Source organism: Sciurus carolinensis, chromosome 1 (genome assembly GCF_902686445.1).
Source record: "Sciurus carolinensis chromosome 1, mSciCar1.2, whole genome shotgun sequence".
Classification (NCBI taxonomy): Eukaryota; Metazoa; Chordata; class Mammalia; order Rodentia; family Sciuridae; genus Sciurus; species Sciurus carolinensis.
In genome coordinates this window covers 13425200-13438623 of record NC_062213.1, presented here as the reverse complement: position 1 = coordinate 13438623, position 13424 = coordinate 13425200, and the positions used below count along the sequence as shown (strand labels likewise).

The following is a 13424-nucleotide window of genomic DNA, read 5'->3' as shown; positions in this document are numbered from 1 at the left end:
CTATGCCAAAAGTTTTGCTGCTTATTTGACTTCTGTGGTAACCCTTTGTGAGTGCGAACGGGATTCTTAGCCTCCTGTCCAGGCAAATTATCTGCAAATGCCCAGGGTTCCAGTGGCTACAGAGATGACATAAATTCTCCAATGTTTTCCCATCTCCAGAGTCCTAGCCTCTCTCTACCCGACCAATTTTTATTGTTTTAGCAATTAAAAAATGGAATGGGGACTGGGGAGATAGCTCAGTCGGTAGAGTGCTTGCCTTATAAGCACAAGGCCCTGGGTTCAATCCCCAGCACCCCCCTCCCAAAAAAATAGAATGGGAAAGTATTTGAATCAAAGAAAAGAGCAAATGGCATGAAAAGAAGCCGAGAGAAGCCACACGAGTTTGGGGGAATTTTAGAAGTCAAGGTTAATCCAGTGCTTACGAGTGACCCAGGTAACATCACTGAAGAAGGTAGGGGAAGAATACTCTAGTAAATTGTGGGGATGGTAGAAATCTGCCAAATACAAAACCATCTAAGGGGTCCAGCTTTTGTGAAGCACGGGTTAGTCATCACCACGTGGAAAAACAGCTTTCTTCTTTCTTTCAAATAAGAAGTGGCAAAACCACAATTATTTAAGGCAAAATTTTCCTGATTTTTTAAATGCCGGCCCAATTTTCTTTTGAAAATACTAATCAGGCCAAATAGGTACTGTCTGTTTTGTGCCTCTGGCTTATGTTCTGATTTTTCCTATTTGAAAACTGGGGTTAGAAATTCCTATTCAGCAGTGTTGTAATGATTATATTTGGGGCCTCGCATTTGTTTGATGCACATAACTCTTATTAATGACATGCATCTTCATTACCAGTTAAATAAGGAGAACCTGATAGATGGGCCACTTAGGGAATGCCTGATCATAGAGATGCTCAGTCAGACGCTTGATGCCCTCCTGTCCAGAATATGACTGAGGACATTAATTCTTTAGACTTAAGGTTGAACTCAATCAAAGGTGGACTAAACCTTCTTTGCAAGACCATTGGACTGACTGTGCTGCCTACCTAGTGGGCTAAGAAATGGTCTCCATCTGTAGCCAGGCTCAGTGCAAGGGGGCCTCTGAATTGACTGAAGGGACCTTCCAGTGTCCCCAAAAGTACGAGTGTCCTTGCACATATGCACACTTTCTATCCGAGATCAGATCATTTCTAAGTCCATCTCCAAGCCCTGAGTTTATAAATAAGATTGAATCAAATTTGACCTCTCTTTAATACTTCACAAATTATTCTGTGGTCTACATTGTGAAGATTGGTGGCAATGAAATATTGATCAATAGAGATTTCTATGTGATAGACTGTTAAATAAACCAGTTTTGTCTGTTCTTACCCTGGTTCTGTATCCACATCCAGCACAGAAAGGTGTATTAACAAATAGCTAGTGTCATAATTTTTTACTGTGCATGATGGCTTCTTTATATGTCATTTTTGGTTTAATTTGAAAGGCCCTTCCTGGGTTCCATTGTACCTGTGAGGAGCCAAGGGCATGCTGAAGAATAGCACTGACTGCTTTTACTGGCATTCCATGCTTTTCCCTGGCTTGCCCTGTAGCACAAGCGAGGAAGAATGAATAGAATGTAAGGGAAAGAAGGCAATTATATACCTCCCAGCACTGCGTCTCAGACTTCCCAGCAACACTGAAGGGAAAGTTTGCCTCCGTCAAGGAATCTGAAGCCAGAATCTCTATCAGAAGTCACAAGAAGGAATACTTTGGAAGGACTCCCGTTTAATACTTTAAGAAAAATTTGAAGAATATTTTGCCATAATACAAGTATTTTTTTCCCTAACTTATAGGATTTTTATCTTAAAAATCTTCCAGTATAATTGGTAGACAAAAAAGTGGGTGGACTTCCTTTGGATTCCTAGGATCTTCACAAGCCCACAGGATGGGTGGTGGGGAAGCATCGCAAAGTGGGCAAGGAGAAGTGAATCATTTTTAAAAATAAATCTTCCCAGCTGTAACCAGACCTGAACGGAGAGTAGATGATTATCCATTCAGAGGAAATCGCATGTGTAAAGAGGGAGATATTAAATAGCACAGCGTCCCCAGAAGACGACAAAGGCCTTTGTGCTGTTGGAGGTGAAGTGCCAGATGGAGCTTGGTATGGATGAGGCTGGGGAGTCGGGAGCCGACAGGCAGCATAAGCCAACCTGTGAGAAGCATCAGTTCTTCTAAATATGTATCTTCATTGCCTTTTTAATTGCTCTTTTTCTTTTTTCTCAACTTCCCACTCACAGACGAAAAGGCAGATGAAGTAAAAGCGATTTTTTTTTTTCATTCATAAGTTGTAGTTCAAAACCAAATCATCCGTGACAAGCCTCTGCCTGGCCTTGGCCACCTATCAAGGGCCTCCCCTCACTGGTGATCAATGGTCCTTCTGTCTCTGGAACTGAGCCAAAAAGGAAACAACCACTCATGAAAGAAGGAGGCAGCACAGCAGAGAGACCCACAAGTTCCTACCAGAGTGCAGGTTGAGTGTTTCCTCTTAGTAGAAAACATTCTGCCTGCGAAAGACCATTCAGGCAATGGCCCATATAGCGGTGGCAATGTCCTCCGAAAGCCATTAACAATCCACCTTCTGTGTTTAACCTCGTGATCCTTTGGAGGAAATATCTACAGTAGAAAGATAGACTGTGCTGTGGAAAACCAGCTGCACTCCAAGGGTCTGAGGACCAAAAACCTTTGCAGATGCCCTCGCAGCCTCCTCTGGCAGATGCCATAATAGTCCCCCTCTGAATTTTTCTGGTTCTGATTCCCACTAGAAACAGCATCAAGAGGTTTTCACATGCTCAGGATTAGAAGCAACAATATTACTCTTCCTGAGAACTAAAGGGACTTTAAATAGCATTCATAATGTGCCTCATCTTTGAAGTCTTCTGTAAATACTCTACAGATGGAATAATTGGCCATATTTCCAAATTCTTTTGGATTATGCTTGTATCTTATGCAATCTCGAGATTGTTGTGGTAAAAAGGATGCTGGGAGTAATGAGAATTGTCAGTAATATTGTTTGCACACACTTGATGTCCCCAAATGCACAGTACCAGCGATAGCTGCTGTGGACCACTCCTCTGCTTACGTGCAGTTATAGCATATTTTCTCTTTAATTTTTTGCTTTCTTGAAACATTTTTATTTGTTCTTTTTAATTATTATGACAGTAGAATGTATTTTGACATCTCATACATACAAAGAGTATAAATTCCCATTTCTGGGTCGTACATGACATGGAGTTATACTGGTCATGTATTCATTTATGAACATAAGAAAGTTATGTCCAATTCGTTCTACTGTCTTTACCATTCCCACCCCTGTTCCTTCCCCACATTCCCCCCTGTCCAATCAGGTGACCCTCCACTTCTCCCTCTCCGCCACTATTTTGACTCAGCAATATTACAGCAGAGAGAACATTCAGCCTGAGGTTTTGTGGGTTTGGCTTATTTCACTTGTCATGATAGTCTCCAGTTTCATCCACATATCAGCAAGTGCCAAACTTCATTCTTCTTTATGGCTGAGCGCTATTCCATCGTGTGTATGTACCATGTTTTCTTTATCCATTCATTGGTTGAAGAACCACTTACCTTGGTTCCATAGCTTAGCTATTGTGAATTGAACTGCTATAAACATTGATGTTGTTGCATCACTTTAGTATGATATTAGGTTCTTTGGGTATAGGCCAAGGAATAGGATAACTGGGTCAAATGGTGGTTCCATTCCAAGTTTTCTGAGCAATCTCCAAACTGTTCTCCAGAGTGGTTGCACCAATTTGCAGACCCACCAGCAATGTATGAGTGTACCTTTTTCCACACATCCTCACCAACATTTATTGTTACTTGCATTCTTGATAATTACCATTCTGACTGGCATGAGATAAAATCTCAGTGTAGTTTTAATTTGCATTTCTCTATTCACTACTGATGTTGAACTTTTTTTTTTTTCATATATTTGTAGACTGATCCTATTTCTTCTGTGAAGTACCTGTTCAGTTTCTTTGGCCATTTAATGACTGGGTTATTTGTATTTCTTTCTTTTCTTTTTTCCTTTGGTGTTAAGCATATTTCCTCTGATTAGGGTCATAGAATCTCTCAACCAACTCTGAAGGAAGCTGTGATGACTCATATTTAGATGCAGGGGACTGAGGCTCACAGGGTCGATTCCCACATTTACAACACTGCAAGTAAGGAAGCTGGCTTAGAGCAAAGGCTCCTGGGTTCCAGGTACTTTCCCTTAATGTCTTCAGTGGCACCTCAAGCAGCTGGTTCTTTTGTCCTGATAGTTCATGGTGTCTGGAATGCTCCTTCACCCTGGTTTTTAAAAGGCATAAAATCTCTTTGCTTTATGATCAGTGCTTGGATGTCACCATGTGCAGGCAGCCCTGTGCATCCTCCCAAGTTCAGGTTAGGTGGTTGCTGTGTCCAGCTCTGTGCACTGGGCTCATCTCTCTGCCACACCTTGGCCCATTCAGACTGCTTACTCAGAGGTCCTGCAAGGCAGCGACTCTGGCCTTCATCTACACACGCATCACACAGAATAGCAGACAGGAAGTTGGTGCTGAACAACTGTGAGTAGTTCAATACATTCCATCAAATATTTTGCATTTGCGTGGCACTTGAGGTTTTACAAATGCATTCGTACAACTTGGCTCATTTAATGATATGCACAAGCAGGTGTGATCAGTAAAGTGCTACATCAAGGGAAACATTCCAATTAAATGTAAGCACTGTGGATTAGCTTAGAAAAGTCTGATTATACAGTGAACGAGTTTCCACACATTGTACACATGCAATATTATAGAAATATTTAAATTCTTAAATCACTTGAATAAGTGGTAAGGAGGAAAATAATGTCATCTTTGAACACTAGCATGCGTATAGCATTGCATATAAACTCTCCATTGCTGGTAGAAGGGCACATACTAGTCCCAGCTCTGTGGATGGTACAAGGGTTGTAAGTAATCATGTGTACATTCTCCTTCATTTTGCCTATAAGAGTGCTCAAGTGATTTTGCGATCTTTAAAATTTTCCTTTTAGCTTTTTTGCCATTATTTCTGCTTCAGTATATTTAATTCAGTTGTATTATATTCAATTATTTTTTTTAAATAAGGATGCTTATAAGTAAATACCTATATACTGCTGCAGTTTCAAACTTAGTAGCAAAGAATACATGCCAGTGAGTGTAATCCTTTGGTTATGAACTCCGTAACAGCATGAAAACTCATGTTGAAGCCCTAATGTCCAGTGCCTGGGAATGTAATTGTATTTGGTGATGGACCATGAAAGAGGTGATTGAGTTAGAATGACACCATTAGGGTGGACCGTAAGCATACTGACTGGTGTCATCGTCAGAAAAGGGAATTTAGACACACAGAGCATCGTTAGCGGTGCACAAACAGGGGAGACTGTAAGAGCTCAGAGAGAAACTGGACATCTGGAAGACAAGAAGAGAGGTCTTAGAAAAAAACATACCCTGCTGACTCCTCTAGCTCTGACTTCTGTCTTCCAGATGGTGAGAAAATCAATTTATGTTGTTTAAGTCAACCAGTCTGTGATATTTTGCTATAACAGAATTAGCAAACCAATACAAATTCTGATATTGGGGTGCTGCTAAAACAGATACCCAAAAATGTGGATGTGGCTTTGGAACTGGGTAATAGGTATGGCTACAAGATTTTTAGGTGCTTCTTAGGAAAACTTTGATAGCCTTGAAAAGACCATGTAGACACGAAAAGGTGCTTTTGGCAAAACTCAGATGGAAATGAGGAGTGTGTTGATGACGCTCGAGGAAAGCAGTCCTTGCTATGCAGTGGATAGAACTGGGCTGAGTGGTTCTAGGGCTTCGTGAAGGAGAGTCATTAGGAATAATGAACTTGTATCTTTAACACGGGAGATTTTTTAAGGTAAGTGTTGAAGACAGGTTCTGATTTCTCCTTACTACATATAGTAAAAGGCAAGAGGGAAAATACTGAAAAGGAAATTGTTCACTAAAAAGAAACCAGAAATTGAAGATTTGGAAAACTCTTAGGTTATCCATATTGAAAACAGAACAACAACAACAACAACTGAAAGAAAGAAAAGAAAAGAAAATTCTGGAGAGACCATCAAGGGTGCTCAGGCATTAATTTGATAAAGATACGACGGGGTGGCCTGGGGGAACCACTGGCCATCTCGAGCCAGGAGGAGAGACGTGCTATGCCAGGAAATCTACTACCAGTTTGGTATAAAAGGAATGGAGACCAAACAAATTGAAGAAAACCCTCAGACTTTGGCGAGTCTGCGTTGTGGGGCAATAGAATCCACCATCGTGAACATTCATAGGCCTTGGAGAGTAAAGAAGATTGATCCTGGGCTGGGGATGTAGCTCAGTTGGTAGAGTGCTTGCCTTGCAAGCACAAGGCCCTGGGTTCAATCCCCAAAAAAGATCCTGAAGGTGATTCAGAGGTCAACAGGGCTGCCACTGCCAGCAGAGCCCTGAAGTGACAGGTCTGGGGACTGGTGGGGCTGGGGCTCTCTCCTCCTGGTTTCAAGGGAAGGTGGGGTCACCTCCTCTGTGGTAGTGGATCAGACCCTCCCCATCCTTGACTGTGAGGACTGAGCTGGCACTCCAGGGGGCCCTGAGGACTGAGCATCAAATCAACGTAAATTGCAAAGGGATTTTCCCTGCTAGGTTTCAGACTTACTTGGAACCCTGGTCAATTTCTAAGATGGTCCTACCATTCTACTTTGGAAAAAGATCATTTTTATGGTTTCTTGGGTTCACAGGTGGAGGAGAATTTTGCCTCAGGATGAATGTCACCTTGGGAATCACCCATGGTTGATTAAATGATGTTGTGGTGTTAGAGTGGATGCTGGAATGGGTTAAGAATTTTGGACTCTTGGAATGGGGTGACTATGTCACATGCAAAAAAGCATGGACTCGAAGGACCATTCAAAAAAGGAAAAAACACTCCAGTTTATAAAATTTATGGAGATAGAAATAACTACAGCTGAGTGTATCCAATTTTCTTTTCCCTTTTGGGCACTTGAGAAAAATTTCCAGCTGTTAGGTTGGGAGAAAGAGATTAGCTCTATCTAAGGAGCCAAGTGACAATAAAGTAAGAGAAATAGTGTAAACGAAAGTGACGATAGAAGATATATCCTGCTATGCTGATATACTTAAGAAATTTCAGGTGAGAAAGAGCTAGCTCTGAAGATAGCATAAGCATAGCACCAGCCAGGAACAGTTGAGAAAAGATGAGAGGGGTCACCAAACCTGAAAATCCACCTACTCTTAATAAATAACTGAATGTGGGATCCAGGACTTGGAAGTATTCTATTTAGTGAGACTGGACAGCACTTAGCCCAGTGAGGTTGTGACTTTCGTGGAAAATTTTTCAATTTGCCGGAAATTGCTCATTTAAAATACATGTTTAGTTTATAACCCTGTCAGGTATAGACTCAAAACATACCCTGTTTGGAAGTACCCCTATTATAAAGAATAACTGGAGGACTACTGACGTTTACAAAGGAAGTAACAAGGAAATCTTTTTTCCCCTGTAGGGTATCCTCTTTATGATCATACTACTTACTTAAAGTTAAACTTGTGTTTTGAGATAATTGTGGATTTATGTGCAATTGTAAAAGTAAATTTGAGATCATGTAACCTTTACCTAGTTACTCCAAGTGGTAATCACTTGCAAAACTACAGAACAATACCAAAATCAGAATATTAACATTGACACAGTCAGGATGGAGAACACACATCACCACAAGGGTGATGCTGTTTCCCTAGAGCCACATCCCCTGCCCTCCAACTTCACCCGCTCCTTGCCCTAGGGCAAATACTCCTCAGCTTTGCATTTCTATAATTTTATCTTTTCGAATGTGTTACACAGGGGCTGGGGATACAGCTCGTTTGGCAGAGTGCTTGCTTGTTAAGCACAAATCCCTGGGTTCAATTCCCAGCACTGCAAAAAATAAAAAAAATTTTAAAAAAGTGTTACATAAGTGGAAACATGCAATATACAACCTTCTGGGACTGAATTTTTTTTCTAAGAATAATTATCTGGAGATTTATTCAGATTGTTATGTATATCAGTGATTCACTCACTTATTGCTGAGCATCATCATGGTATGCATGGATGTATCTCACTTTAAACATTTACTCTTTGGAACTGTTTTTTCCTAGTTTAAGATTATTATAAATAAAGCCATGATAAACAGTTTTGTGCATTTTTTGTGTGTGAGCCTCTTGTATGAATCTCATTTTCTCTGAGATAAATACTATTTGCTGAATCACATGGTAGAAGCGGATTTAATGTTTAATTATTTGTTGCTCTTACTTAATTTTTAGCAAACCTTCAAACTGTTTTCCACTTTACATTTTTACCAGCTGTGTAAAGTGATCCAGTTTTTCTGCATTCTCATTAGTATTGCCATTTTTTTAAGAATTTAGTCATTCTGATACATGTGTAATATTTATTGAGAGTTCAAATTTATATCTTCTTAATGGCAAATGATGTTGAGCATCTTTTCATGTCTTGAAAAGATGCCACCTGTAAATATTTTTTCAGTGAAATGCCTGTCCAAGTCTTTAGCATTTCTTAAAAAATAAAATTTTTGTTGTTGATTTTTTAAAATTCTTTATGTATTCTGGATATTAGCTCTTTGTTAGATATGTCATTGGCAAATATTTTTATCAACTCTCTTTTTCATACAAATAAAGTTTTCTTATGGTTCAAATTTTAATTTCTTAGTTTTATTTTATGTGGATCACATTTTGGGGGGTGAAGTCTTAGAAATATTGCCAGAATATTTTGAAGATTTCTTTTAAGTGTAGCCTAAAAGTTTTACAGTTTCACATTTGCTATTTATGTCTTTTCTTGGAGAAAAATATTATGCTATTTGAAGTATGAGACATGGTAGGTTTTGCTTAAAAACACTCTTTGTTTAACTGAACTATGTGTCTATATCCCTCTGTCAATGCCGTACATCTTAATTATTATAACTAGATAAGAATCTTTGTAGTAGGATAGATTGATTTCTCCCACTTTATTTTTTCCTCAAAATTATTTAGAAATTTTAGTTTCTTTGCTGCCTCAAATATAATTTAGAATAATCCTGTCCATATTTACAAAAATCTTGCTAGGAAATGAGCTAGCTGTACATAAATGTGAAGAGATCTTACAATTTTACTATTTTCCAGCCTATAAATATGGTGAGTTTATTTATTTTGAATTTTTTATTTTTTATCAGTGTTTTGTAGTTTTCCTCAGATAAGCAACGTATATATTGTTCTATTTACAATTGTTACATTATTTTGAGCAGTTATAACCAATATTATGTGTTTAATGTTGGTATCTGTATGTTCACTGTTACTAAATAGAAATACAATTAAATTTTGTATGTTTATCTTAAATTCTGTGCCCTTTCTTGGGGTTATCTTCTTGGTAATCATGTCATTTGCAAAGAGAACAGTTTAACCTCTTTTTTTTCCCCTTGTGTATGAGCCTTGTATTTACTTTTCTTGCTTGATTGCAATGGCTAGAACTTCCAGCACTATGCCTAATAAAAGTGATGAAAGTTCATGTTCTTACCCTATTCTCAGTTATAGAAGGAAACCATTTAATTCATTTTTATTAAATATCCAAAATGGGAATATCTATCAAAACAAAGAGTCATGGTAGCCAGGGTCACTGGGGAGAGAAGGGATGGGGAGTATCTGTTAATGGGAACAATCAAATTAAGAAAGTTCTTTATAATTTTTTTTTTCATTTCATTTATTTATTTATTTTTATTGTAAACAAATGGGGTACAACTTGTTTCTCTGTACATGAAGTAGAGGCATATCATTTGTGTAATCATGCATTTACATAGGGTAATGGTGTTTGATTCATTCTGTTATTTTTTCCTTTCCCCGCACTCCTCCCACCCCTCTTTTCCCTCTATACAATCCTTCCTTTCTCCATTCTTGCCTCCCTCCCACCCCCCATTTTGTATCATCATCTGCTTATCAGCGAGATCATTCATCCTTTGGTTTTTTGATATTGGCTTATCTCACTTAGCATGATATTCTCCAATTTCATCCATTTGCCTGCAAATGCCATAATTTTATTACTCTTTAGGACTGAGTAATATTCCATTGTATGTATATACCACAGTTTCTTCATCCATTCATCAATTGAGGGGCATCTAGATTGGTTCCACAATCTGGCTATTGTGAATTGAGCAGCTATGAACATTGATGTGACTGCATCACTGTAGTATGCTGATTTTAAGTCCCTTGGGTATAGGCCGAGGAGTGGGATAGCTGGGTCAAATGGTGGTTCCATTCCAAGCTTTCTGAGGAATCTCTGCATTCCTTTCCAGAGTGGCTGCACTAATTTGCAACCCCACTAACAATGTATGAGTCTTCCTTTTTCCCCACATCCTAGCCAACACCTACAATTTGTCTTCTTATGAAAGTTTTTAGCACAAATGGTTGTTGAACTATGTCAAGTGTTTTTTCTGTACAGTTTGATATGAGCATGTAAATTCTTTTTCTTTTTTTTTCTACACTTTAGTGGTTTGGGTTTCAAGGCAATACTAGTTTTATAACATGAACTTGAAAACATTTCCTTATTTTCTAATTTTACAAAGAGAGTGTATAGAATTGCTGTTAATTCTGCATAAAACTTGGGGAGAATTCTCTAGTGAAGTCATATGTGTCAGTGATTTCTTTTTGTAATTTCTTAAATTACAAATTAAATTTCTTGTCTCTCTCTCTCTCTGCTTTCTGGCCACCATTAGGTGAGCAGCTCTCCTTCTCCCTGCACTTCTACCATGGTGTTCTACCTGATCTCCAGCCCAAAGGGATGGGATGAGTCAACCATAGACTGAACCTCTGAAACTATGAACCAAAATAACTTTTTCTCCTGTAAAATAACAACAACAATGAATCCATTTTCTTTATTATTTTCTGGGCTAGTCAAATAATCTGTTTTAAATTATTGGAACTATGGTAATTTTAAAAATTGGTTCATTTTATTTCAGTTGTCAAATTTATATGGGTAAAGTTCATGGAATTTGCATATTTTCCTTTCAGTGTGTTGAATGAGATGACATGGTAGAGGTCAGATTAATTCATTTCATGAGAGTCAAATAAAGGGGTCACAAGTGTGTTTTCAGGAGCAGTAAGGCTTCTCAGAAAACAGTCTACCAATTTGCTTGAGGAAGCTATGGTGGGACTATGGAGAATGAGGTGGGAGGTGAGTGGTAGTGATGATGACTATTATATATTTTCTACCCATGTTCTTGGAACCTAACAGAGGAAGGGAACTGGAGTCTCATTGAGTCTCTTTACTGTACTTAATCCTCTTGATTTATTCTGTTTTTGCATGGTATCCTTAAGTCTGAGGTCTCTCTGATCAGTTCACCTATAGAATGAACCTTCTATTAGGCCAGGTAGAAATTTTTCCTGGTGATGAAAAAAAAGGAAAAATAGTTACACCGGTACAATAACTACCGCATGCACAATCTCAACAAATTCCCTTATTGGAAACCTCATTATTTACTCTCACATTTGATAGCCCATCATACTACTAGTTTTTGAGACACTCTGGGTCTGTGACTTAAATTATCTTGTTCTTCAGTGACTTTTGTCTGTATAGGTATTGGTGTTCTATTTCTCTGCTTTGTTACTTCCTCCATTCACTTTCCATCTTTTCCAAACTCATGAACAGTTCTTTTTGTTTTATTTTGTTTGGGTTTTGCTATTCTTTTCCATTTTCTTTGTCTTCAGAGTTCATAGCTTTGTTAGAAAAAAGAATACAAAGACATGCATATATTCATCCATGGGTAGTTACGCATCTTTCTAAATTGTTCAAAGAGCATCATTTGTTTCCTATTCTTTGATATTCTAAGATTATTAAAATTGCATTTAGGTTAGAAAGAGTGAATAAAGTAGGTGTGGTCTTCAGAGGACATGCATATCACTGATGTTAAGAAACGCTTCAGTCTAGTTGACTACCCCCACATTTCTGGATTAGGAAATCCTCCTTTGATTGACCTAGACACTGAAAAACACAGAATTTTGATAAAAACAGGGTGATTAATTCCACCATCTATATTTTTATGTCTGAAACCATCCCCCAGTCCCACTCTTATTTAACCACTGAACCGAGTTGATTTTTTTTCCATCCCAAATCAGTCTGCTTCTTACTTTCTCCACAGCCAATAATGAAGTCCAAGTCACCTTCATCTTTTCCTTAATTTTCTGTCAAAGCTGTCTAACTGAACTGGCTTTCCCTCTTTCCATCTACTCTCTTTGGTATTTAGAGTCATCTTCCTTAAATCATGGATGTGTTCAGATCATAGTCTTGGAGAAATCATTCTGAGTGACCCATTTTTCTTACTGGAAAGATCCAAACCCCTACCATGGTCTGTAGGGACCTGTGCGGTCAGACTCAATTGAATTCTCAATTTCATTTGTCCCTCAACTGTGCTGATCTTTTGAGTTCCTGCTGTTGCAAGCTCTTCCCAACTCTACCTCCATTTATTTATTTTGCCTGGAATTCCTGAGTCTTCAACAACTCTATTCCTCACATGCTTAGCAGTCAAGTCACCACTTAGAAGAGTGACTGGTCAGGTCCAGGGGAAATCTTGAATAATTTGTAGAAATTGTTCAACCCCATCTCTATCTTTTTCAATCTGTGTGACTGTTTCTCTGAGTCTCTGATGAGCTTCTTGGGGGTAGACATCTATTTGCTCACCATGGGTGGATTTATTCAAATAATGGACATAAAATATTCATCACAGTGCCTTGCAAGCAGTTTATGGTCAATAAATATTAGTTCATTACTTCTCACTTATTTTTTTTTTCCTGCAAACTATCAATAATGATTTGGCGAAAGAAGGAAAGTTTGGAGAAAATTTAATGCATTGTAAGAGACATCACATTAATACAAATATCCTGATAAACATTTCTTCTCTCAAAGTTTAATTATACACTTTAAAAAGAATTTCAATAAATGCAATGAGCTCTGAAACAAATTACAAAAAGAATCACTTCTGAAATTCTTTCAAATATTTTTCTCATTTTTTTTAATAAAAATTTCCTAAACTAGTGTGTACTATTTGCCAAGCAACAAGCTCTGGAGATTTTGAAGGTCAGTTATAAAGTTTATAACTTTATAAAGTTATAAAGGTGAGAGTCAATGTAGAAGAGAAATAGAAAATGTTAATAATAATGGCAATGCTCTTGTTGGGTGTTACAAACACACATATATATAGCAAATTTGTTTTCAAAGTTTTCTATAGAAGTGAGGATAAATATAAGGAGAAGCGGTCTCAGATATGGTGAATAAATCAAGCCTAATCATGGATGCTTGAGGACTGGGGCCTATTCTTTCAGAAAGGCTTTTGTTTGACAGACTTGCCCTGAG

General features: G+C 38.1%; 1 non-coding gene across 1 annotated transcript; it reads left to right on the top strand.

Moving 5' to 3' along the window:
- Positions 1-225: 225 nt before the first annotated feature.
- Positions 226-299, top strand: Trnai-uau (transfer RNA isoleucine (anticodon UAU)). Its single transcript has one exon. It is a non-coding gene; the product is annotated as a tRNA-Ile (tRNA).
- Positions 300-13424: the final 13125 nt, after the last annotated feature.